The sequence below is a fragment of the Triticum dicoccoides genome, chromosome 2B, assembly GCF_002162155.2.
Source record: "Triticum dicoccoides isolate Atlit2015 ecotype Zavitan chromosome 2B, WEW_v2.0, whole genome shotgun sequence".
Classification (NCBI taxonomy): domain Eukaryota; kingdom Viridiplantae; phylum Streptophyta; class Magnoliopsida; order Poales; family Poaceae; genus Triticum; species Triticum dicoccoides.
Window position 1 is genome coordinate 720,694,133 of NC_041383.1, and position 25,890 is coordinate 720,720,022.

Consider the following 25,890-nt stretch of genomic DNA (forward strand, 5'->3'; position numbering starts at 1 on the left):
GAGGAAAGGATGATGGAGACTATGATTCCCCCACAAGTCGGGATGAGACTCCGGACAATGAGAGAGAGAGAGAGAAAAAGAAAAAAAGAAAAAAAAGAAGAAAAAAAAGAAAAAAAAGAGAAGGGGCATTGTTACTATCTTTTGCCACACTTGTGCTTCAAAGTAGCACCATGTTTTTCATATAGAGAGTCTCCTATTTAGTCACTTCCATATACTAGTGGGAATTTTTCATTATATAACTTGGCTTATATATTCCAATGATGGGCTTCCTCAAATGCCCAAGGTCTTCATGAGCAAGCAAGTTAGATGCACACCCACTTAGTTTTCATGTTGAGCTTTCATACACTTATAGCACTTAGTGCATCCGTTACATGGCAATCCCTACTCCTTGCATTGATATCAATTGATGGGCATCTTCATAGCCCGTTGGTTAGCTGCGTCGATGTGAGACTTTCTTACTTTTTGTCTTCTCTATATTACCCTATCATCATAGTCTATTCCACCCGTAGTGCTATATCCATGGCTTGCACTCATGTATTCTGTGAGGTTGAAAAAGTTGAAGCGTGTTAAAAAGTATGAACCAATTGCTCGTCTTGTCATTGGGGTTGTGCATGATAAATACTTTGTGTTAAGAAGACAGAGCATGACAAGACTATATGATTTTGTAGGGATAGCTCTCTTTAGCGTTGATATTTTGAAAGACATGATTGTTTGTTCGGATGCCTGAGTATTGATGTCTTTATGTCAAATTATAGACTATTGCTTTGAATCACTTATGTCTTAATATTCATGCATTGATTAGATATATGATCAAGTTTATGCTAGGTAGCATTCCACATCAAAAATTATCTTTTTTTATCATTTACCTACTCGGGGGCGAGCAGGAATTAAGCTTGGGGATGCTGATACGCACCGTCGTATCTATAATTTTTGATTGTTTCATGCCAATATTATACAACTTTCACATATTTTTGGCAACTTTTTATGTGATTTATTGGACTAACCTGTTGATCCAGTGCCTAGTGCCAGTTCTTGTTTGTTGCATTGTTTTTGTTTCGCAGAAAATCCATATCAAACAAAGTCCAAACGTGATAAAAATTTACGAGGAATTATTTTGGAATATTTATGATTCTTGGTATGTGGAATCAATGCAAATGGGGGCCCATGATGACCACAACACACCAGGGCGCACCGGGCACCCCCTGGCGCGTCCAGGTATCTTCTCACCTCCACGAAGATCGATTGGGGCCCTTCTCCTGGTGCAAGAAAGATAATTTATGGAAAAATCGTGTAAAAGTTTTAGCGCAATTGGAGTTATGGATCTCCGGGAATTTAGGAAACCGTGAAGGGCAAGATCTGGGGGACGCGAAACAGAAGAGAACAGAGAGGGAGATCCAATCTCGGAGGGGCTCCCGCCCCTACGCCACCATGGAGGCCATGGACCAGAGGGGGAACTCTCCTCCGATCTAGGGGGGAGGCTGTCGGTGTCAAAACCGGCGGATCTCGGGTAGGGGGTCCTGATCTGTACGTCTTAGGCTGATGGTAACAGGAAGCAAGGGACACAATGTTTACCCAGGTTCGGGCCCTCTCTATGGAGGTAAAACCCTACTTCCTGCTTGATTAATATTGAAGATATGTGTAGTACAAGAGTATATCTACCACGAGATCGTAGAGGCTAAACCCTAAGAGCTAGCCTATGATGGTATGATTGTAATTGTGATCGGCCTTCTAAGGACAATCCTCTCCGGTTTATATGGACACCAGAGAGCTAGGGTTTACATGGAGTTGGTTACAAGGAAGGAAACATAATATCCGGATCGCCAAGCTTGTCTTCCACGCAAAGGAGAGTCCCATCCGGACACGAGCCGAAGTCTTGAGTCTTGTATCTTGACGCTTCTATAGTCCGGACTATGTGTATAGTCCGGCTGTCCGGATAACCCCTCATCTAGGACTCCCTCAGAGGCCAAGGAATAAGAAGAAGGAGGGGCTCTCTCCCGTCTCTCCCGTGGCACCGGAACGCCGCCGGGACAAGGATCGTAATGGAGATCTACATCAACAACCTTGCTACCATCAACACCAACTTTCTCCCCCTCTATGCAGCGGTGTAACACCTCTTCTCCCTGATGTAATCTCTACTTAAACATGGTGCTGAACTCCATATATTATTTCCCAATGATATTTGGCTATCCTATGGTGTTTGAGTACATCCGTTTTGTCCTATGCATTAATCGTGATCTTGGTTGGTATGATTGTATATTTTATTTATTATGCTGTCCTATGGTGCCCTCCGTCTTGTGCAAACGTGAGGGGCCCCTGCTGTAGAGGGTGTTGCAATACGTTCCTGATTCGCTTATGGTGGGTTGCGAGAGTGACAAAATCCTAAACCCGGGTAGGTGGGTTGTTGCGCATGGGACAAAGTGTTGGGGAACGTTGCAGAAAATAAAAAAAATTCTATGCTTCACCAAGATCAATCTATGGAGTCATCTAGCAATGAGAGAGAGAGGAGTGCATCTACATACCTTTGTAGATCGCGAGTGGAAGCGTTCAAGAGAATGGGGTTGAGGGAGTCGTTCTCGTCGTGATCCAAATCACCAAAGAACCTAGTGCCGAACGGACGACACATCCGCGTTCAACACATGTACGGTTGGGGAAGACGTCTCCTCCTTCTTGATCCAGCAAGGGGGAAGGAGAGGTTGATGGAGATCCAGCAGCACAACGGCGTGGTGGTGGAAGTAGCGGCGATCTCGGCAGGGCTTCGCCAAGCTCAGCGAGAGGGAGAGGTGGTAGGGGGGAGAGGGAGGCGCCAGGGACTAGGGTGCGGCTGCCCTCCCTCCCCTCTCTTTATATAGGGTCCCTGGGGGGCGCCGGCCCCCTAGAGATCTAATCTCAAGGGGGAGGGGGCGGCCAAGGGGGGGACTTGCCCCCCAAGTCAAGTGGGGCGCCCCCCACCCCTAGGGTTTCCAACCCTAGGCGCAGGGGGAGGCCCAAGGGGGGCGCACCAGCCCACCAGGGGCTGGTTCCATTCCCACTTCAGCCCATGTGGCCCTCTGGGATAGGTGGCCCCACCTGGTGGACCCCTGGGACCCTTCCGGTGGTCCCGGTACAATACTGGTGACCCTCGAAACTTTCCCCGTGGCCGAAACTGGACTTCCTATATACAAATCTTCACCTCCGGACCATTCCGGAACTCCTCGTGACGTCCGGGATCTCATCCGGGACTCCGAACAACTTTGGGGTTACCGCATACTAATATCTCTACAACCCTAGCGTCACCGAACCTTAAGTGTGTAGACCCTACGGGTTCGGGAATCACGCAGACATGACCGAGACAGCTCTCCGATCAATAACCAACAGCGGGATCTGGATACCCATGTTGGCTCCCACATGTTCCACGATGATCTCATCGAATGAACCACGATGTCGAGGATTCAGGTAATCCCGTATACAATTCCCTTTGTCAATCGGTACGTTACTTGCCTGAGATTCGATCGTCGGTATCCCAATACCTCGTTCAATCTCATTACCGGCAAGTCACTTTACTCGTACCGTGATGCATGATCCCTTAACCAACCACTTTGTCACATTGAGCTCATTATGATGATGCATTACCGAGTGGGCCCAGAGATACCTCTCCGTCATACGGAGTGACAAATCCCAGTCTCGATCCGTGTCAACCCAATAGAAACTTTCGGGGATACCTGTAGTATACCTTTATAGTCACCCAGTTACGTTGTGACGTTTGGTACACCCAAAGCACTCCTACGGTGTCCGAGAGTTACACGATCTCATGTTCCAAGGAAATGATACTTGACATTAGAAAAGCTCTAGCAAACGAACTACACGATCTTGTGCTATGCTTAGGATTGGGTCTTGTCCATCACATCATTCTCCTAATGATGTGATCCCGTTATCAATGACATCTAATGTCCATAGTCAGGAAACCATGACTATCTGTTGATCAATGAGCTAGTTAACTAGAGGCTCACTAGGGACATGTTGTGGTCTATGTATTCACACATGTATTACGATTTCCGGATAACACAATTATAGCATGAATAACAGACAATTATCATGAACAAGGAAATATAATAATAATCATTTTATTATTGCCTCTAGGGCATATTTCCAAGAGTCTCCCACTTGCACTAGAGTCAATAATCTATTTACATTGTGATGAATCGAACACCCATAGAGTTCTGGTGTTGGTCATGTTTTGCTCATGGAAGAGGTTTAGTCAACGGATCTACGACATTCAGATTCGTATGCACTTTGCAAATATCTATGTCTCCATCTTGAACATTTTCACGAATGGAGTTGAAGCGATGCTTGATGTGCCTGGTCTTCTTGTGAAACCTAGGCTCCTTGGCAAGAGCAAGAGCTCCAGTGTTGTCACTGAAGAGAGTGATCGGCCCCGACGCATTGGGTATGACTCCTAGGTCGGTGATGAACTCCTTCATCCATATTGCTTCATGCGCTGCCTCCAAGGCTGCCATGTACTCCGCTTCACATGTAGATCCCGCCACGACGCTTTGCTTGCAACTGCACCACCTTACTGCCCCACCATTCAAAATATACACGTATCCAGTTTGTGACTTAGAGTCATTCAGATCTGTATTGAAGCTAGCGTCGACGTAACCCTTTACGACGAGCTCTTCGTCACCTCCATAAACAAGAAACATGTCCTTAGTCCTTTTCAGGTACTTCAGGATATTCTTGACCGCTGTCCAGTGTTCCATGCCGGGATTACTTTGGTACCTTCCTACCAAACTTACGGCAAGGTTTACATCAGGTCTGGTACACAGCATGGCATACATAATAGACCCTATAGCTGAAGCATAGGGGATGACACTCATCTTTTCTCTATCTTTTGCCGTGGTCGGGCATTGAGCCGAGCTCAATTTCACACCTTGCAACACAGGCAAGAACCCCTTCTTGGACTGATCCATATTGAACTTCTTCAATATCTTATCAAGGTATGTGCTTTGTGAAAGACCTATGAGGCGTCTCGATCTATCCCTATAGATCTTGATGCCTAATATGTAAGCAGCTTCTCCAAGGTCCTTCATTGAAAAACACTTATTCAAGTAGGCCTTAATGTTGTCAAAAAGTTCTATATCATTTCCCATCAAAAGTATGTCATCTACATATAATATGAGAAATGCTATAGAGCTCCCACTCACTTTCTTGTAAACGCAGGCTTCTCCATAAGTCTGCATAAACCCAAACGCCTTGATCATCTCATCAAAGTGAATGTTCCAACTCCGAGATGCTTGCACCAGCCCATAAATGGATCGCTGGAGCTTGCATACCTTGTTAGCATTCTTAGGATCGACAAAACCTTCTGGCTGCATCATATACAGTTCTTCCTTAAGATAGCCGTTAAGGAATGTTGTTTTGACGTTCATTTGCCATATCTCATAATCATAGTATGCGGCAATTGCTAACATGGTTCGGACGGACTTCAGCTTCGCTACGGGAGAGAAAGTCTCATCATAGTCAACCCCTTGAACTTGCCGATAACCCTTAGCGACAAGTCGAGCTTTATAGATGGTAACATTACCATCCGCGTCCGTCTTCTTCTTAAAGATCCATTTGTTTTCTATCGCTCGCCGAGCATCGGGCAAGTCTGTCAAAGTCCACACTTTGTTTTCATACATGGATCCTATCTCGGATTGCATGGCTTCAAGCCATTTGTTGGAATCTGGGCCCGCCGTCGCTTCTTCATAGTTCGAAGGTCCACCATTGTCTAACAACATGATTTCTAGGACAGGGTTGCCATACCATTCTGGTGTGGAACGTGTCCTTGTGGACCTACGAAGTTCAGTAGCAACTTGATCTGAAGTACCTTGATCATCATCATTAAGTTCCTCTCCAGTCGGTGCAGGCACCACAGGAACATCTTCCTGAGCTGCGCTACTTTCCGGTTCAAGAGGTAGTACTTCATCGAGTTCTACTTTCCTCCTATTTATTTCTTTCGAGAGAAACTCTTTCTCCAGAAAGGACCCATTCTTCGCAACAAAGATCTTGCCTTCGGATCTAAGGTAGAAGGTATACCCAATGGTTTCCTTAGGGTATCCTATGAAGACGCATTTTTCCGACTTGGGTTCGAGCTTTTCAGGTTGAAGTTTCTTGACATAAGCATCGCATCCCCAAACTTTTAGAAACGACAGCTTAGGTTTCTTCCCAAACCATAATTCATACGGTGTCGTCTCAACGTATTTAGACGGTGCCCTATTTAAAGTGAATGTAGCTGTCTCTAGAGCATATCCCCAAAATGATAGAGGTAAATCGGTGAGCGACATCATAGCTCGCACCATATCCAATAGAGTGCGATTACGATGTTCGGACACACCGTTACGCTGCGGTGTTCCAGGCGGCGTGAGTTGTGAAACGATTCCACATCTCCTTAAGTGCGTACCAAATTCGTGACTTAAATATTCTCCTCCACAATCTGATCATAAGAACTTTATTTTTCAGTCACGTTGATTCTCTACCTCATTCTGAAATTCCTTGAACTTTTCAAAGGTCTCAGACTTGTGTTTCATCAAGTAGACATACCCATATCTACTTAAGTCATCAGTGAGAGTGAGAACATAACGATAGCCACCGCGAGCCTCAACGCTCATTGGACCGCACACATCAGTATGTATAATTTCCAATAAGTTGGTTGCTCGCTCCATTGTTCCGGAGAACGGAGTCTTGGTCATTTTGCCCATGAGGCACGGTTCGCACGTGTCAAATGATTCGAAATCAAGAGACTCCAAAAGTCCATCTGTATGGAGCTTCTTCATGCGTTTGACACCAATGTGACCAAGGCGGCAGTGCCACAGATATGTAGGAATATCATTATCAATCTTACATCTTTTGGTATTCACACTATGAATATGTGTAACATCACGTTCGAGATTCATTAAGAATAAACCATTGACCAGTGGGGCATGACCGTAAAACATATCTCTCATATAAATAGAACAACCATTATTCTCGGATTTAAATGAGTAGCCATCTCGTATTAAACGAGATCCAGATACAATGTTCATGCTGAAAGCTGGCACTAAATAACAATTATTGAGGTTTAAAACTAATCCCGTAGGTAAATGTAGAGGTAGTGTGCCGACGGCGATCATATCGACCTTGGAACCATTCCCGACGCGCATCATCACCTCGTCCTTCGCGAGTCTCCGTTTATTCCGCAGCTCCTGTTTTGAGTTACAAATATGAGCAACCGCGCCGGTATCAAATACCCAGGAGCTACTACGAGTACTCGTAAGGTACACATCAATTACATGTATATCACATATACCTTTGTGTTGCCGGCCTTCTTGTCTGCTAAGTACTTGGGGCAGTTCCGCTTCTTGTGTCCGCTTCCCTTGCAATAAAAGCACTCAGTCTTAGGTTTGGGTCCATGCTTTGGCTTCTTCCCAGCAACTGGCTTACCGGGCACGGCAACTCCCTTGCCGTCCTTCTTGAAGTTCTTTTTACCCTTGCCTTTCTTGAAACTAGTGGTTTTATTGACCATCAACACTTGATGTTCCTTTTTGATTTCCACCTCCGCTGATTTCAGCATTGAAAATACTTCAGGAATAGTTTTCACCATCCCCTGCATATTGTAGTTCATCACAAAGCTCTTGTAGCTAGGTGGGAGCTACTGAAGGATTCTGTCAATGACCGCCTCGTCCGGGAGGTTAATGTCCAGCTAGGACAAGCGGTTGTGCAACCCAGACATTTTGAGTATGTGCTCACTGACAGAACTATTTTCCTCCATCTTACAACTATAGAACTTGTCGGAGACTTCATATCTCTCGACCCGGGCATGAGCTTGGAAAACCATTTTCAGCTCTTGGAACATCTCATACGCTCCGTGTTGCTCAAAACGCTTTTGGAGCCCCGGTTCTAAGCTGTAAAGCATGCCGCAATGAACGAGGGAGTAATCATCAACACGCGACTGCCAAGCGTTCATAATGTCTTGGTTCGCTGGGACGGGTGCTTCACCTAGCGGTGCTTCTAGGACATATGCTTTCTTAGCAGCTATGAGGATGATCCTTAGGTTCCGGACCCAGTCCGTATAGTTGCTGTCATCATCTTTCAGCTTGGTTTTCTCTAGGAACGCGTTGAAGTTGAGGTTGACATGAGCATGGGCCATTTGATCTACAAGACATTTTGCAAAGGTTTTAGACTAAGTTCATGATAATTAAGTTCATCTAATCAAATTATTTAATGAACTCCCACTCAGATTAGACATCTCTCTAGTCATCTAAGTGATACATGATCCGAGTCAACTAGGCCGTGTCCGATCATCACGTGAGACGGACTAGTCATCATCGGTGAACATCTCCATGTTGATCGTATCTTCTATACGACTCATGTTCGACCTTTCTGTCTCTTGTGTTCCGAGGCCATGTCTGTACATGCTAGGCTCGTCAAGTCAACCTAAGTGTTTATGCATGTGTAAATCTGTCTTACACCCGTTGTATGTGAACGTTAGAATCTATCACACCCGATCATCACGTGGTGCTTCGAAACAACGAACTTTCGCAATGGCGCACAGTTAGGGGGAACACTTTCTTGAAATTATTATGAGGGATCATCTTATTTACTACCATCGTTCTAAGCAAATAAGATGCAAAAACATGATAAACATCACATGCAATCAAATAGTGACATGATATGGCCAATATCATATTGCTCATTTGATCTCCATCTTCGGGGCGCCATGATCATCTTCGTCACCGGCATGACACCATGATCTCCATCATCGTGTCTCCATGAAGTTGTTCGCCAACTATTACTTCTACTACTATGGCTAACGGTTTAGCAAAGAAGTAAAGTAATTACATGGCGTTATTCAATGACAGGCAGGTCATACAATAAATAAAGACAACTCCTATGGCTCCTACCGGTTGTCATACTCATTGACATGCAAGTCGTGATTCCTATTACAAGAACATGATCAATCTCATACATCACATATAATTCATTCATCACATCCTTTTGGCCATATCACATCACAAGGCATATGCTGCAAAAAAAGTTAGATGTCCTCTAATTGTTGTTGCAAGTTTTACGTGGCTGCTATAGGGTTCTAGCAGGAACGATTCTTACCTACGCCAAAACCACAACGTGATATGCCAATTTCTATTTACCCATCATAAGGACCCTTTTCATCGAATCCGATCCGACTAAAGTGGGAGAGACAGACACCCGCTAGCCACCTTATAGTGCATGTCAGTCGGTGGAACCCGTCTCACGTAAGCGTACGTGTAAGGTCGGCCCGGGCCGCTTCATCCCGCGATGCCACCGAAACAAGATAAGACTAGTAGTGGCAAGTAAATTGAAAAAATCTACACCCACAAAAAAATTGTGTTCTACTCGTGCATAGAAACTACGCATAGACCTAGCTCATGATGCCACTGTTGGGGAATGTTGCAGAAAATAAAAAAATTATACGCTTCACCAAGATCAGCCTATGGAGTCATCTAGCAACAAGAGAGAGGAGTGCATCTACATACCCTTGTAGATCGCGAGCGGAAGCGTTCAAGAAAACGGGGTTGAGGGAGTCGTACTCGTCGTGATCCAAATCACCGAAGATCCTAGTGCTGAATGGACGGCACCTCCACGTTCAACACACGTACAGTTGGGGAAGACGCCTCCTCCTTCTTGATCCAGCAAGGGGGAAGGAGAGGTTGATGGAGATCCAGCAGCACAACGGCGTGGTGGTGGAAGTAGCGGCGATCTCGGCAGGGCTTCGCCAAGCTCAGCGAGAGGGAGAGGTGGTATGGGGGGAGAGGGAGGCGCCAGGGACTAGGGTGCGGCTGCCCTCCCTCCCCCCTCTTTATATAGGGGCCCTGGGGGGCGCCGTCCCCCTAGAGATCTAATCTCAAGGGGGGGGGCAAGGGGGGGACTTGCCCCACAAGTCAATTGGGGCGCCCCCCACCCCTAGGGTTTCCAACCCTAGGCGCAGGGGGAGGCCCAAGGGGGATGCACCAGCCCACCAGGGGCTGGTTCCCTTCCCACTTCAGCCCATGTGGCCCTCCGAGATAGGTGGCCCCACTCAATGGACCCCCAGGACCCTTTCGGTGGTCTCGGTACAATACCGGTGACCCCCGAAACTTTCCCGGTGGCCGAAACTGGACTTCCTATATATAAATCTTCACCTCCGGACCATTTCGGAACTCCTCGTGACGTCCGGGATCTCATCCGGGACTCCGAACAACTTTAGGGTTACCGCATACTAATATCTCTACAACCCTAGCGTCACCGAAACTTAAGTGTGTAGACCCTACGTGTTCGGGAATCACGTAGACATGACCGAGACAGCTCTCCAGCCAATAACCAACAATGGGATCTGGATACCCATGTTGGCTCCCACATGTTCCACGATGATCTCATCGAATGAACCATGATGTCGAGGATTCAGGTAAGCCCGTATACAATTCCCTTTGTCAATCGGTACGTTACTTGCCCGAGATTTGATCGTCGGTATCCCAATACCTTGTTCAATCTCGTTACCGGCAAGTCACTTTACTCGTATCGTAATGCATGATCCCTTGACCAACCACTTGGTCACATTGAGCTCATTATGATGATGCATTATCGAGTGGGCCCAGAGATACCTCTCCATCATACGAAGTGACAAATCCCAGTCTCGATCCGCGTCAACCCAACAGAAACTTTCGGGGATACCTGTAGTATACCTTTATAGTCACCCAGTTACGTTGTGACGTTTGGTACACCAAAAGCACTCCTACAGTGTCCGGGAGTTACACGATCTCATGGTCCAAGGAAATGATACTTGACATTAGAAAAGCTCTAGCAAACGAACTACACGATCTTGTGCTATGCTTAGGATGGGGTCTTCTCCATCACGTCATTCTCCTAATGATGTGATCCCGTTATCAATGACATCCAATGTCCATAGTCAGGAAACCATGACTATCTGTTGATCAACGAGCTAGTCAACTAGAGGCTCACTAGGGACATGTTGTGGTCTATGTATTCACACATGTATTACGATTTCCGGATAACACAATTATAGCATGAATAACAGAAAATTATCATGAACAAGGAAATATAATAATAATCATTTTATTATTGCCTCTAGGGCATATTTCCAACACAAAGAGGACTTGATACTTAATGCTATGGTTGGGTTTCACGAACTTAATGATCTTTAGTAGTTGAGGATGCTTGCTAGAGTTCCAACCATAAGTGCATATGATCCAAGTTGATAAAGTATGTTAGCTCATGCCTCCCCCTCATATAAAATTACAAGAATGATTACCGGTACTTGTTATCGATTGCCTAGGGACAAATGACTTTCTCGTTGACAAAATCTATCTACTTTTAGTACCTTGCATTTTATTTGTAGTTTTATTCCCGCAAAGTACTCGTAGTTTTATTCTCGCAAAATAGTTTCATACTTGTTCTAGGTAAAGCAAACATCAAGTGTGCATAGAGTTGTATCGGTGGTCGATAGAACTTGAGGGAATATTTGTTCTGCCTTTGGCTCCTCGTTGGGTTCGACACTCTTATTTATTGAAAAAGGCTACAAATGATCCCCTATACTTGTGGGTTGTCATCCAACAACATGATCTCTAAGACAGGGTTACTGTGCCACTCAGGAGTAGTGCGTGTCGTTGTCGACCTACCAGGTTCGATAGTAACTTGATCTAAAGCTTCATAATCACTATCATTAGCTTCCTCTTCAACTGACATAGGTGTCACAGAAACATCTTTCTGCGCTACACTACTCACTGGTTGAAGTAATGGTTCAGCAACCTCATCAAGTTCTATCTTCCTCCCACTCAATTCTTTCGAGAGAAACTCTTTCTCAAGAAAGGACATGTTCTTAGCAACAAACACTTTGCCCTCGGATCTGAGATAGAAGGTATACCCAATCGTCTCCTTTGGGTATCCTATGAAGACGCATTTGTCTACTTTGGGTTCGAGCTTTTTCGGCTGAAGCCTTTTGACATAAGCATCGGAGCCCCAAACCTTAAGGAACGACAACTTAGGTTTCTTGCCAAACCACGGTTCATACAGTGTCGTCTCTACGAACTTATATGGTGCCCTATTTAAAGAGAATGCAACTGTCTCTAATGCATAACCCTAAAACAAGATTGGTAGATCGGAAAGGGACATCATAGAACGCACCATATCTAATAAGGTACGATTACGACGTTCGGACACACCATTATGTTGTGGTGTTCCAGGTGGCGTCAACTGTGAAACGATTCCACATTGTCTTAAGTGATTGCCAAACTCATAACTCAGATACTCTCCCCCTCGATCAGATCATACGAATTTGATCTTCTTGTTATGATGATTCTCAACTTCACTCTGAAATTGCTTGAACTTTTCAAACATTTCACACTTATACTTCATTAAGTAAACAAACCCATATCTACCTAGGTCATCGGTGAAGGTGAAAAAATAACGATATCCACCGAGGGCGTCAACATTCACCGGACCACGCACATTAATATGTATGATTTCCAACAAGTCACTTGCCCGTTCCATTGTTCCGCAAAACGGGGTTTTGGTCATTTTGCCATGAGGCATGGTTCGCATGTGTCAAGTGATTCAAAATCAAATGACTCCAAAAGCCCATCAGCATGGAGTTTCTTCATGCGCTTAACACCAATATGACCTAAGAGACAGTGCCACAAGACAGTGGCACTATCATTATCAACTCTACATCTTTTGATATCAATGTTATGAACATGTGTATCCTCACTATTGAGATTCAATAAGAATAAACCCCTCACAATGGGTGCATGACCATAAAAGATATTACCCATATAAATAGAACAACCATTATTCTCTGATTTAAATGAGTAACATCTCGCATTAAACAAGATCCGGATATAATTTTCATGATCAACACAGTCACTAAATAACAATTATTCAGGTTCATCACTAATCCCGATGGTAATCGAAGAGCGAGCGTGTCGACGACGATCACCATCAGCCTTGGAACCATTTCCCACGCACATCATCACTTCGTCCCTCGCCAGCCTCCATCTATTCCGTAGTTCCTGCTTTGAGTTGCAAGTGTGAGCAACCGATCTGGTATCAAATACCCAGGCACTACAACGAGAGTTGGTAAGGTACACATCAATAACATGTATATCATATATACCTTTGTTGACGTTGGCCCCCTTCTTGTTAGCCAGATACTTGGAGTAGTTCCACTTCCAGTGGCCAGTTCCCTTGCAATAGAAGCACTTAGTCTCTGGCTTGGGTCCAACCTTGGGTTTCTTCATGGGAGGAGCAACTAATTTGCCACCTTTCTTGAAGTTTCCCTTATTTCCCTTGCCTTTCTTGAAACTAGTGGTTTTATTCACCATAAACACTTGATGCTCCTTCTGGATGTCTGACTCAGTGACTTTCAGCATCACGAATAGCTCGGAGACTGACTTGTTCATCCCTTGCATGTTATAGTTCAACACAAAGCTCTTGTAGCTAGGTGGTAGCGATTGAAGAATTCTATTAGTGACGGCCTCTGGCGGGAGCTCAACTCCAAACTCAGCCAGACGATTGTAGTACCTAGACATTCTGAGTATGTGCTCACTGACAGACCCATTCTCCTCCATCTTGTAGGCATAGAACTTATTGGAGGTCTCATACCTATTGATCCGGGCATTCTTCTCAAAGATAAACTTCTACTCCTCGAACATCTCATATGCTCCATGACATTCAAAACGCCTTTGAAGTCCCGGCTCTAATCCATACAACTTGGCACACTGAAGTATTGAGTAGTCATCAACGCACGACTGCCAGGCATTCACAACATCCACAATCATTGGAGGGGGTGGCGCACCAAGCGGTGCATCAAGGACATAAGACTTTTGGGCAGCCGTGAGGATAATCCTTAGATTACGGGCCCATTCCACAAAGTTGCTTCTATCATCTTTCAGCTTAGCTTTCTCTAGGATCGCATTGAAATTCAGGGGAGCTACTACGCGGGCTATTGATTTACAGCATAAATTTACAAAGGCAAGTTAGACTATTATTCATGATAATGAGTTCAGTTGATCATATTACTTAGTAACTCCCACTTGAATCAACATCCCTCCGGTTGTCCGAGTGTAACATGGTCCAAATTCACCAACCCCAAGTCTGATCATCACGTGAGATGAGGTGGTTTCAATGGTGAACATCTCCATGTTGATCATATCTACTATATGACGCATGTTCGACCTTTCGTTCTCTTGTGTTCCGAGGACATGTCTGTACATGCTAGGCTCATCAAGTATAACCCAGGTTTTCCGCATGTGCAAAACTGGCTTGCACCTGTTGTACGCGAACGTAGAGTCTATCACACCCGATCATCACGTGGTGCTTCGAAACGATGAACTTTCGCAACGGTGCACACTTGGGGAGAACACAATTTTATCTTGAAATTTTAGTGAGGGGTCGCCTTATAGTTCTACCTCGTCCTAAGCAAAATAAGAACCACAAAAGGATTAACATCACATGCAAATCATAAGTGACATGATATGCCCATCAACTTGTGCTTTTGATCTCCATCTCCAAAGCACCGGCATGATCTCCATCGTCACCGGCATGACACCATGATCTCCATCATCGTGTCGCCATCGGGGTTGTCACTCCAACCATGCTTTTACTACTATTCCTACCATTTAGAGATAAAGTAAAGCATTAAATAGCGCTTAATGATTAACACGCGTGCCATACAATAATTAAAGACAACCCTATGTTTCCTGCTGGTTGTCGTATGCATCAACATACAAGTCGATACAAACTATTACAAACATGATCATCTCTTACATCAAATATATTTCATCTTTTCTTTGGCCATATCAACATACCCTGCAAAAACAAGTTAGACGTCATCTAATTTGTTGTTGCATGTTTTACATGGCTGCTATGGGTATCTAGCAAGAACGATTCTTACCTACGCAAAGGCCACAACGGTGATATGCAAGTTGCTATTTAACCTTCTACAAGGAACGCCTTTGTCGAATCTAATTCAACTAAGGTGGGAGAGACAGACACCCACCAGCAATCTTTATGCAACAAGTTGCATGTCAGTCAATGGAACCGGTCTCATGTACGTGGACATGTAAAGTTGGTCTGGGCCACTTCATCCCATAATACCGCTGAATCAAAATAAAACCAAGGAAGGAAGCAATCTGAATATCAACACCCACAAACTCCTCTGTGTTCTACTCGTGATGTCATCTATGCAAGACCTACCTCATGATGCCATTGTTAGAGAACATTGCATGGGAAACAAAAAAAAATCCTACACTCACCAAGATCAATCTAGGAGATGAACATCTACGAGAGGAGAGATTGCATCTACATACCCTTGTATATTGCTAAGCGAAAGTGTTAAGAAACACAGATGATGTAGTCGAACGTCTTCGCGATCCAATCATGATCCATCCCGCGAACTCCCGGTCCAAGTGCAGAACGGACGGCACCTCCGCATTCAACACACGTACGGCTTGATGACGCCTTCACCTCCTCGATCCAGCGAGCGATGGTGAAGTAGTAGTCGAGTTCTCCGGCAGCACGACGGCGTGGTGGTGGTGGTGGTGGTGGAATCTCATCAGAGCTTCACAAAGCACTACAGAGAGGAAGAGGGTTACAGAGGAGAGGGAGGGCAGCGCCGTGGCATAGATGGGTGCAGCTGCCCTCCCTCTACCCCTCTATATATAGGGGGGAGGGAGGAAGGCGCGCCCCTAGGGTTTCCCAAGGGGGACGGCGGCCACAGATGCAGGGTTTGGGTGCCCCCTAGGTGCCTTGCCCCCCAAGCAAGGGGGAGGCAACCCTAGGGGGCGCACCAACCTCCTGGTGCTCGTGGGATGGGGTGAGGGGTTGCACAACCCCTTAGTGGGCTGGTGTGCTCCCTTCTCCTAGCCCATGAGCCCCCCAACACTTGTCCTCCCCCCTCCCCCTGCGTGAAGCCCCTTTTGGTCTTCCTGGCCATCACCCGGTACCCCCGGAGCACTTCCGGACTCCGATACCCTTCGTCCTATATATTAACCTTCACCTCCATACTTTTCCGGAGTTCCTTGTCACGTCCAAGATCTCATCCGGGACTCCGAACAACCTTTAGTTACCACCATAACAACTCAATTATACTTATATCGTCACCAAACATTAAGTGTGTAGACCTTGCGGGTTCGAGAACTATGCAGACATGACAGAGGCACCTCTACGATCAATAACCAATAGCGGGACCTGGATGTCCATATTGGTTCCCACATATTCTACGAAGATCTTATCTGTCAAACCTCGATGTCAAGGATTCACCTAATCCCGTATGCAGTTCCTGTTGTCTATCGGTATGTTACTTGCCCGAGATTTGATCATTGGTATCTCCATACCTAGTTCAATTTCGTTACCGGCTGCTCGTTTCGTAATACAAGATCTCATGGCTAACTCTTTAGTCACATTGCTGGCAAGCTTATTGTGATGTTGTATTACCGAGTGGGCCCTGAGATACCTCTTCGTCATATGGAGTGACAAATCCCAGTCTTGATCCATGCCAACTCAACAGACACCCTCGTAGATACCTGTAGAGCACCCTTATAGTCACCCAGTTACGTTGTGACGTTTGGTACACACAAGGTATTCCTCCGGTGTCAGTGATTTGCATGATCTCTTGGTCATAGGAACATATACTTGACATGCAGAAAACAATAGCAATAAACTTGATATGATCATATGCTACATTTATAGTTTGGGTCTTGTCCATCACATCACTCTCCTAATGATGTGATCCAGTTATCAAATGACAACTCATGTCTATGACTAGGAAACCATAGCCATCTTTTATCAATGAACTAGTCTGGTAGAGGCTTACTAGGGACATGTTGTTGTCTAAGTATCCACACATGTATCTGAGTTTCCGATCAATACAATTCTAGCATGGATAATAAACGATTATCATGAACAAGGAAATATAATAATAACCACTTTATCATTGCCTCTAAGACATATTTCTAACAGTCTTGACATTTGGTATCACTTAAGTTTTCTGCGATTCATTTTAATGTTGCCATTACTTCTTCTAATTTTGTTGCAAAAGTGGGAGAAGCATATGCCTATTCTGCTTCAGTGCTCATGGCTAACATGCTACTTAGGGCATGAGATATGGAGGCCTAGCCACATTATCACCACACCACTCCTCCTAGATAAAAGTAATTGAAGCCACTATGTAATTCTATCTTCATCGAACGGACGCACTAGTATTGTTCCCATGTTTGTCAACTTTTGATCTTTATGATTGGGCAGTGTGGTCCTGTTAAAGTAAGTGCAATAGTGTTATCTAACCCTCAGTCCTTGGCTGCCTCGGTATTGGTCAAGGGAGAACGCAACTCTTCTGCAGGATCCCATCTACCTCTACAAGCATCACCTTTTGCCAAGCTAAACTAGCAGAACCTACATGGCATGTCGGGGCAGCCTTCCATCCTGGAGTGTTGTACATGCCCTTAGAGAAACTCTAGCAGAGTCACCATATATCGACCCCATAATAACTGTCATTATGCGATTTTGACCTAAAGGCCGCTCTAGCAGAGTTGTCATCAAGCCCTCGATTGCCATACTTTTTGGAGGGCACTACAAACTGAGTCCACAAACCTCCATATTTTGTGGTTGGGAGGGGGGTATTTGCAGCAGACCCCTTCCGGGACATAGTTCGGCGCGAGCTACATTTTTCCTTACCGCTAGTCCTCTTGCATGTGCGGCTGCCACCCCTCTCTATCCATAGCCCTTCCATCAATCTCTTCCCGCCACCCAGTCCCCGCCAATGATGGCATGGACGCCGCCTCCACCATTGTGTCTGATCCAGCAACTTCAAGGGTTGATGTGCTTCTGGGTCCTCATGTGCCTTCAATGGTCATCCACTACCGCCTAGGCCAACACCTCATCCACTGCTACGTCTTGAGCTAGCGTTGGTTTTCCCCGAAGAGGAGAGGGTGATGGAGCAAGTGTAGCATAAGTATTTCCCTCAGTTTTTGAGAACCAAGGTATCAATCCAGTAGGAGGCTCCTCAAAAGTCCCACACACCTACACAAACAAACTGAGAACTCGCAACCAACGCAATAAAGGGGTTGTCAATCCCTTCACGGCCACTTGCGAAAGTGAGATCTAATAAAGATAGTATGATAAGATAGATATATTTTTGGTATTTTATGATATAGATGCAAGAAAAGTAAAGATGCAAATAAAAGTAGATTGAAAGCAAATATGATAAGAGATAGACCCGGGGGCCATAGGTTTCACTAGAGGCTTCTCTCGAGAGCATAAGTATTACGGTGGGTGAACAAATTACTTTCAAGCAATTGATAGAAAAGCGAATAATTATGACGTTATATAGGCATGATCATGTATATAGGCATCACATCCAAAACAAGTAGAACGACTCCTGCCTGCATCTACTACTATTACTCCACACATCGACCACTATCCAGCATGCATCTAGAGTATTAAGTTCATAAGAACGGAGTAACGCTTTAAGCAAGATGATATGATGTAGAGGGATAAACTCATGCAATATGATATAAACCCCATCTTGTTATCCTCGATGGCAACAATACAATATGTGTCTTGCAACCCTTTCTGTCACTGGGTAAGAACACCGCAAGATTGAACCCAAAGCTAAGCATTTCTCCCATGGCAAGAAAGATCAATCTAGTAGGCCAAACCAAACTGATAATTCGAATAGACTTGCAAAGATAACTCAATAATACATAAAAGAATTTAGAGAAGATTCAATTAATAACCATAGATAAATCTGAACATAAACTCACAATTCATCGGATCTTGACAAACACACCGCAAAAAGAGATTACATCGAATAGATCTCCACAAGAGAGGGGGAGATCATTTTATTGAGATCCAAAAAGAGAGAAGAAGCCATCTAGCTAATAACTATGGACCCGTAGGTCTGTGGTAAACTACTCACAACTCATAGAAGGGGAAAGGATGTTGATGTAGAGGCCCTCCATGGTCGATTCCCCCTCCGGCAGAATGCCGACGAAGGCTCCAAGATGGGATCTCGCGGATACAGAAGGTTACAGAGGTGGAAATTGTGTTTCGTGGTGCCCCTGGATGTTTTCGGGGTCTGTAGGTATATATAGGAGGAAGAAGTACGTCGGTGGATGTCGTGGTTCTAAGTCTGACAGTAGTGTAGGGGGGTAGGTATGGAGAGGCAAGATCCTAGCTATGGAGTAGTTGTATATGCAAGGGATTTACGAGTTCAGGCCCTTCTCGGAGGAAGTAACAGCCCTACGTCTCAGAGCCCGGAGGCGGTCGACTGGATTATATGCGTATGAGTTACAGGGGTGCGAACCCTTTACACTGAGGAGGGGGGTGGCTTATATAGAGTCCGCCAGACCCCTCCGGCCCTCAGTTATGCAGGGTTTAAGATACATTAAGATCGGGCGTTACTGGTAACTATGGGGACCGGTTCTCCGGGTATTAATTCCCAGAAAATGGCCCTTGTGCTCATGAGCCCCAGGATTACTGTTAGCTGATGAGGCACCAACTTGATACAAAAATTCCAAGCAAAATACAACATATGTAGTACAAGACCATTCTGGTCTGTGAGTACAACAAATGGTTTCTAGTGGTTGATGGCGGAAGCGGGTTGTGAAACATTGGTGTCCATGGAACTCCATTTCCCACGGGAACAGCTGACCAGGTTAACTCCTATCTTCACGAGGCTGCTATCACTGTTGCTTAGGTTTCGGGGCTGTCAACACGGTCACTCCTTTCCGCGCAAGAAATCTAGCCAAGACAATATCCAGGGACAAGCCAATGAGTACTTTGAATGTACTCGCAAACATTATGAACACAGGAATAATATAATAATGATGTGCTAAAAATATTTATGCTCATGACGTCAGTCACGAAAGGTAAATAAATCTCTGATGCATTTAAGCAGGTTATTTATGGAAATGCAATAACAAATCAATAATAAAAGGCACCGATCAGGCGTGTGAAGCGACGCCACATAAAGGGCTTAAAAGAAATGCCACAGTCGGGCGTCTGAGCGACACCACATAAAGGGCTTTAAAAGAAATGCCGCCGTCGGGCGTCTGAGCGACACCACATACAGGGCTTATAAAAGAAATACCACAGTCGGGCGTCTGAGCAACACCACATACAGGGCTTTAAAAGAAATGCCACAGTCGGGCGTCTGAGCGACACCACATACAGGGCTTTAAAAGAAATGTCACAGTCGGGCGTCTGAGCGACACCACATACAGGGCTTTAAAAGAACAATCATAGTGAATAAACCGGAGGTAAAACCATCCCAGGGATATTCGATAATACCAAAATATTACGGGTTAGTCCACAACAAAATATTAATCATCATTATCACATGTCACAAGTTGTAATATCAGTTCTTATTTAACAGTTTCACCTCCATAGACCGACACTTGACCCATCCCAGACTGTAATCCTTAACCATGGACACGGCTATTCGAATAGGTTTAATCTCTGCAGAGGGTGTACTCTTTACCCACGAGTAATAGATTCCTTTAGTCCATCAAGACTAATTCCGTCTACGGTCTTTTTGTTGAAAACACACCTAACTTGCACACACCAGCTTAACTCACACGTGTCTGGAATCACCCACGACACCTGTCAAGCAAACTCTAAGTGGGGAGGCTACAACCTCGCGTAGCATGGGATCAAATTTGTATCGCGCGCTCTAAGGGGTGGCCGCCCCTCTCGGTCTCAACCGGAAACACCCATGCCCCCGGACCAGGTGGCCTGCCTACCAGCTATAACCGGTATCTTCCACCCTGGCCTCTCTGTACGGTGTGCGCTAGAAAGAGGTTGACAACTTACTGAACCGTACTCTACTTGCTGTAGAGACGAGTGGTAGTACGAGACGAGTATGGGGGTTACTGGAACAAGACTCGATCTATGGTCGACTCAGGAGGTTCATAAATTACCCTACATGACATGTATAACAAAATGTTCCAACCAACACGATCACCGCTCACCATACCTCACTATGCCATACCGGACATAACCGTCCCAACGGGGACCGGCGACAAACTCATGCCTACCCAAGGCAGAGGTTTTCCTGGATTCCTTCCGGCATGCAAGCAAGGCACATGAGGATGATTAATATCACAAGTGTGATCATTTCCAACAGCATGGAAATCACAAATATGCATCCATGCACATGATCATCTCACATGAAATAACAAGTTCTCCAAAAATGAGGTAGTGTTATAAATGTGTCAACGAACACACAAAAGTATTATGCCGGGGTTCAGAATGCTTGCCTTCAGGTCATGGGAAGGCAGGGTGCATTTCAAACTCTTGAAATACTTCTCCTCTCTTCAAAAATCCTATTTTAGAAATATAAATGAATTAACACACAAAATAAAAACAGCCCAAAAAGGTGTTTTGAAATTTTTTCAAATAAATCTTAAAATAAACTAGACAATATTAGAGAGAGATAGGAAAAATAATTAATTCATTTGGAGTTATATTTAAAAAGATACACCAGGTCAAAGTTTGGTCAAAATCTGATATTTAAAATAAAACAGAAAAGAAAAACGTTTCAAATAAAACGTGTACACGTCGAAAGCGTATTCGGGAAAGGCGCTTCCACTTACTCCTGCGTGGACAGGCGCTGGGTCACTGACGGTGGGCCCGCCTGGCCCACTGGTCTGGTTTGACCGGCCACGCGCGCGTCGTTCCCCTCCGACCGAATAGAGGCGGAGCTCCGGCGAGGATTTGCCGGCGAACGGGGGTGTCCCTTGGAGATCTGAGGACATGGGTGTGCTCAGGGGGTCAAGACGAGTCTGTGGGTACCCGCCATGGTCGCCGACGTGAACGGAGTCGCCGGCGACGAGCTTCGTGGCGGAGAATGCATTCGGGTGGATAGTGAGTTTGGGGCTGCGGTGGTCTCCGGCCAAGATTGAGCGAGGGGTTGTGCTCGCGAGAGGAAGGGAGAGTTCTTGGTGGAGAGAGTCGAGAGGGAGAGGCACTGGTGGCGATGGAATCGGCCGGGGCTTGGCGGCGACCGAACCGGCCGGACTCGGGGAAGAAGGCCTTCCCTTGCTCGACTGCTGGCCAAGGGAACACTAGGAGGATCATATGAGGTTGCTCGAGGACTCGATTGAGCTCCGGGGCCCTTATATACGCGGTGGAGGTCGGTTCCGAGGCGGCCGGCGATAAGGACGACGGTGAACCGCCTCTCTGTAGCTTGGGCGACGTGGCGGCGACGAGCGCTAGAGGACGAGGCTGCGGATGAGCTCGCACTGTTCCAGGGGGCAGGTGGCAAGCCGGGGTGGCTTTGGCGGCACCGACCGTGGCAGAGGCGCGCTGCGGACGTCGGCGTGCCGCCAAAAGCTCTGTCGGCGGCGTTGTTGGCTGCCAGGGCGGCTTGGCGCGTTGCTGTGAGGAGGATAGTGCGTGGCGTGGTGTTGCAGAGCGGGCCAAAACCAAGGGGGCCAGCGTGTCGGCTAGGGCGCTGTTCATGCAATACGTGCGCTCTAGGCGCGTCCAGTGCACGCACGGAAGGTGTTCGATACAATGTCGTGGCATGTTACAGGTCACAGGTGAGGTGGCAAGCAACAGAGCTAGGTTGTTGATAGAGTGAAGCTCAGGGGACAAGGTGGTTTGGTCAGGAGACCAAGTTCACAATGCCAACAACTCATGTCAAATCTGATCATGCACTCCAGGTGTTCGACAAAATGCCACAGGCACTTAGGCTATTCTTTGAGGGGCCAAATCTTCCAGATCAGTGTCTCCTTGGATGCACAAGAGGGTGGTGAGGTTAGTTGGTGGAAAGCACAAGCTTGCTAGTGCAAGTTTTGCAGAACTTCAAATCTGGACAGGATGTGAATGGCATTATTTCATGCACCAAAAATATGCCAATGGTGGCATGCTCCTGGGCTTAGGGGTTTAGCATGGAGGACTACAAGTAGGGAAAAGAATCTAGGGCCAAAGAGCAAGCAAGAGTATGGTTGCTGTACAAACCATCATATTGGACCAGAATGGAGATGAGGTTGATTCACTCAAAAATTTCAAAGAACATCCCTGGATTTTTGCATATAATGGAATCATATGCTGCTACTGACATCCCATAATTTTGGTGGAAGCTAGAAACAAATATTTGAAAGGGTTGTAGTGCAAAGTTATCCACTGGACCAGAGAAGAAAAACAGGTGTAGCACTCAAAATATGCAATGAATGAAATATATTATTGCACAAAAGATATTTAGAGACATCACATGACATCTCCAAATTTTGGTTGGATTTTTAGATAAATCTATCAACTGGTTGTAGTACAAAAAGAGCTCCAAAACTTAAAACAAGTCATTTTACTGAATAAAACTCAGGGTGGAATAATTTAATAAATAAACCTACTGATTAGGAAATTGTTTTAATGAGATGGCATAGAAGTTCAATATGTCTGGAAGGATCCACTAGGGTAGATACTCATTAATATAAAAAGAAAGGTTCTGAAATCAACAGAAATATTCTTGCAGGCAAAAATTTTAAACTCTTGTCAAAATTTTAATAACTAAAACTTGGTTAAATTTTTGGGGTGTTACAGAAACACTATACATAAAGTGCTATGATGACCATAAAAGCTACTTAATGACCGACCATTTGCGTGCAGAGTGACTTTAGATCTCCTGGCTGTCGAGTGGTTGGCTTCATGGTCGAGTGGTTGGCTTTATGGTCGAGTGTCTTCGAGTCAGTCGAGTGGAACACTTCTGAGTCGATTGACGGGTGGTTTCTTCTAGAGATGTCCTTGGGTAGGGTAGTTTGGACAGGTCCATGACCCTACCCTAGGTACATAGCTTCATCATTAGCCCCCGAACGGATCGAGGTTTGAGTGGGGAAGGAGTTGAGAACTCTTTCGACCCATTTCTCGTGCTATGAGTATGTCTTGTTCTAGATCAATGAACATTAGGTGACGACACCAACTTCTTTTTCAGTCCCCTTGATCCATTCTTTGTATCCGTCGAGTGAAGTTTCTACTTGGATAGCTGAGCGACAGAGCGAAGGAGATCTTTCGTCTGACGAGTTGTTCTACAACCCGCGGATTTAGCGGGATTCGAATTACGGGAAGCGTGCGGGGCGGAGGAGGCCACAGTAATCGGATGGGATAAGGCAGGGACTCCTCGATCTTTGTGCCACCTTTTTCGCCACGTATCACGTGCGCGACTGTTGCGGGATTTGACAGGATCGCCCGGGCCTACAAGTCAGTCACTCGGGAGTAACCTCATATCAGGCGCCGGACGGGGGTTCTTGAACAGTGTGTTCTCATTTCCTCCTCTCTTCTCCAAGCTTATCCGCCGCGTTCGCTTCCATCACAGTGCCCCTGCTTCGTGCGTGTCTCGTCAGTGACGATGGTGAAAGATAAGATGGCGGCCTAGGAGCGGGCGAAGAAAGCAACGACGAAGGCGAAGGGAAGGACGACCGGTCGAGGCGGATCTTCATCGAGGGCCGGCCTGCCGTAGGGCTGGATCCAGGGCGACTGGATCCGCTCGACGATTAGTCAAGCAGATCTTGACAACCTGGCCGGCGGAGGACTGATCCCCCATGGATCGGTGCAGCTCCCAGGGAAGGAGTCTGAGACGCAACCTCAGGAGGGTGAGTGTGTTCTCCTGGCCACCCATGTCGACCGTTGGTTTTCTTTGTCGCCTCACCCTTTCTTTCGGGGATTTCTGAATTTCTTTGGGGCACAACTCCACCACTTCACACCCAACACCATCGTGTACCTTGTTGCTTTCATGTCTTTGTGCGAGAATTTCTTGGGTTGCCGGCCTCATTGGGGTCTTTTCAAGCACATCTTCACCTGTCGCTCCCAGACGGTGAAAAAGACCAATCCGAGTGACGAGAGAACACAATTGATTCAGATGTGTGGGGGTCTTGGGGTTCAGCTGAGAGGAAAAAGCTCCTTTCCGACCATGATCTTACCTGACTCGGTCCGTGGATGGCAGTCAACCTGGTTCTACTGCAAAGACCAACCGACGCCAGGGCAGTCGACTGGGCTCCCTCCTTTTTCCATGGAACGAGTGAGGAAGCCTTCCTCTTTGAAGGTGGTCCCGGAAGAGAAGGCGCAGGTTCAGGTGCTGGTCGAGCGTGTCGTCCAGCTTATCCGCGACGGGGTGACTGGCATGGACCTCTTGGAGGTCTTCCTCCGACGATGCATCCAGCCGCTTCAAGCTTGAGACCATCTGATGTGGTTGTATTCTGGCACTAAGGACACCACTCGGATCCACCCGGAGGAGATTGACGATGCCACACTCGAGCGGTGGCTGGCGAGCATCACAGGGAACAAAGACAACCCCCGAGGAGCAAGGAGGATTCCTCCACTCGACCAATCATACAAAGTAGACAAGGTCAATTCTGCATTTTTGACTGTGATTCTGCTTTCTCCATTCTGTTTGCTTAAAATTAGTCGACTGACTTTTGTCTTGTTTGTTGTCTTCTAGGCCACGACTGAGATGTACTCGACGCCCAACGGGGTGCAAGAACAGGCCAAGGAGGGAGAGGTGAGCGGAGGTGAAAGTGAGGAGTGGAAATCTGATGGTGAGGAGGAAGAGGATGACGACGGATCCAGCGAAGAGGAGGAGGAGGAGGAAGTCGATCCTCGTATGGAAAGGCGATCCAAGCTCATCCACGACCCCGCGGGTGAGCGTGGAAAAGCGATTGCGCCCGTTGGGCAATCGTCAAAGCGCCCTCGGACGGCTTCTCCGGCGCCGACTGAGAAAGCGCTGAAGCATCCACGAGCGGTGCCATCAAAGCCGCTGAAGGCCTTTCCCAAGATGAGAATGGCCATTCCCACTATCTCCGGGTAATCAGCAGAACTTGTGTTTTCTTGTTTAGCATGGACGAACTCTTGGTCGACTCATCGACTGGTTCC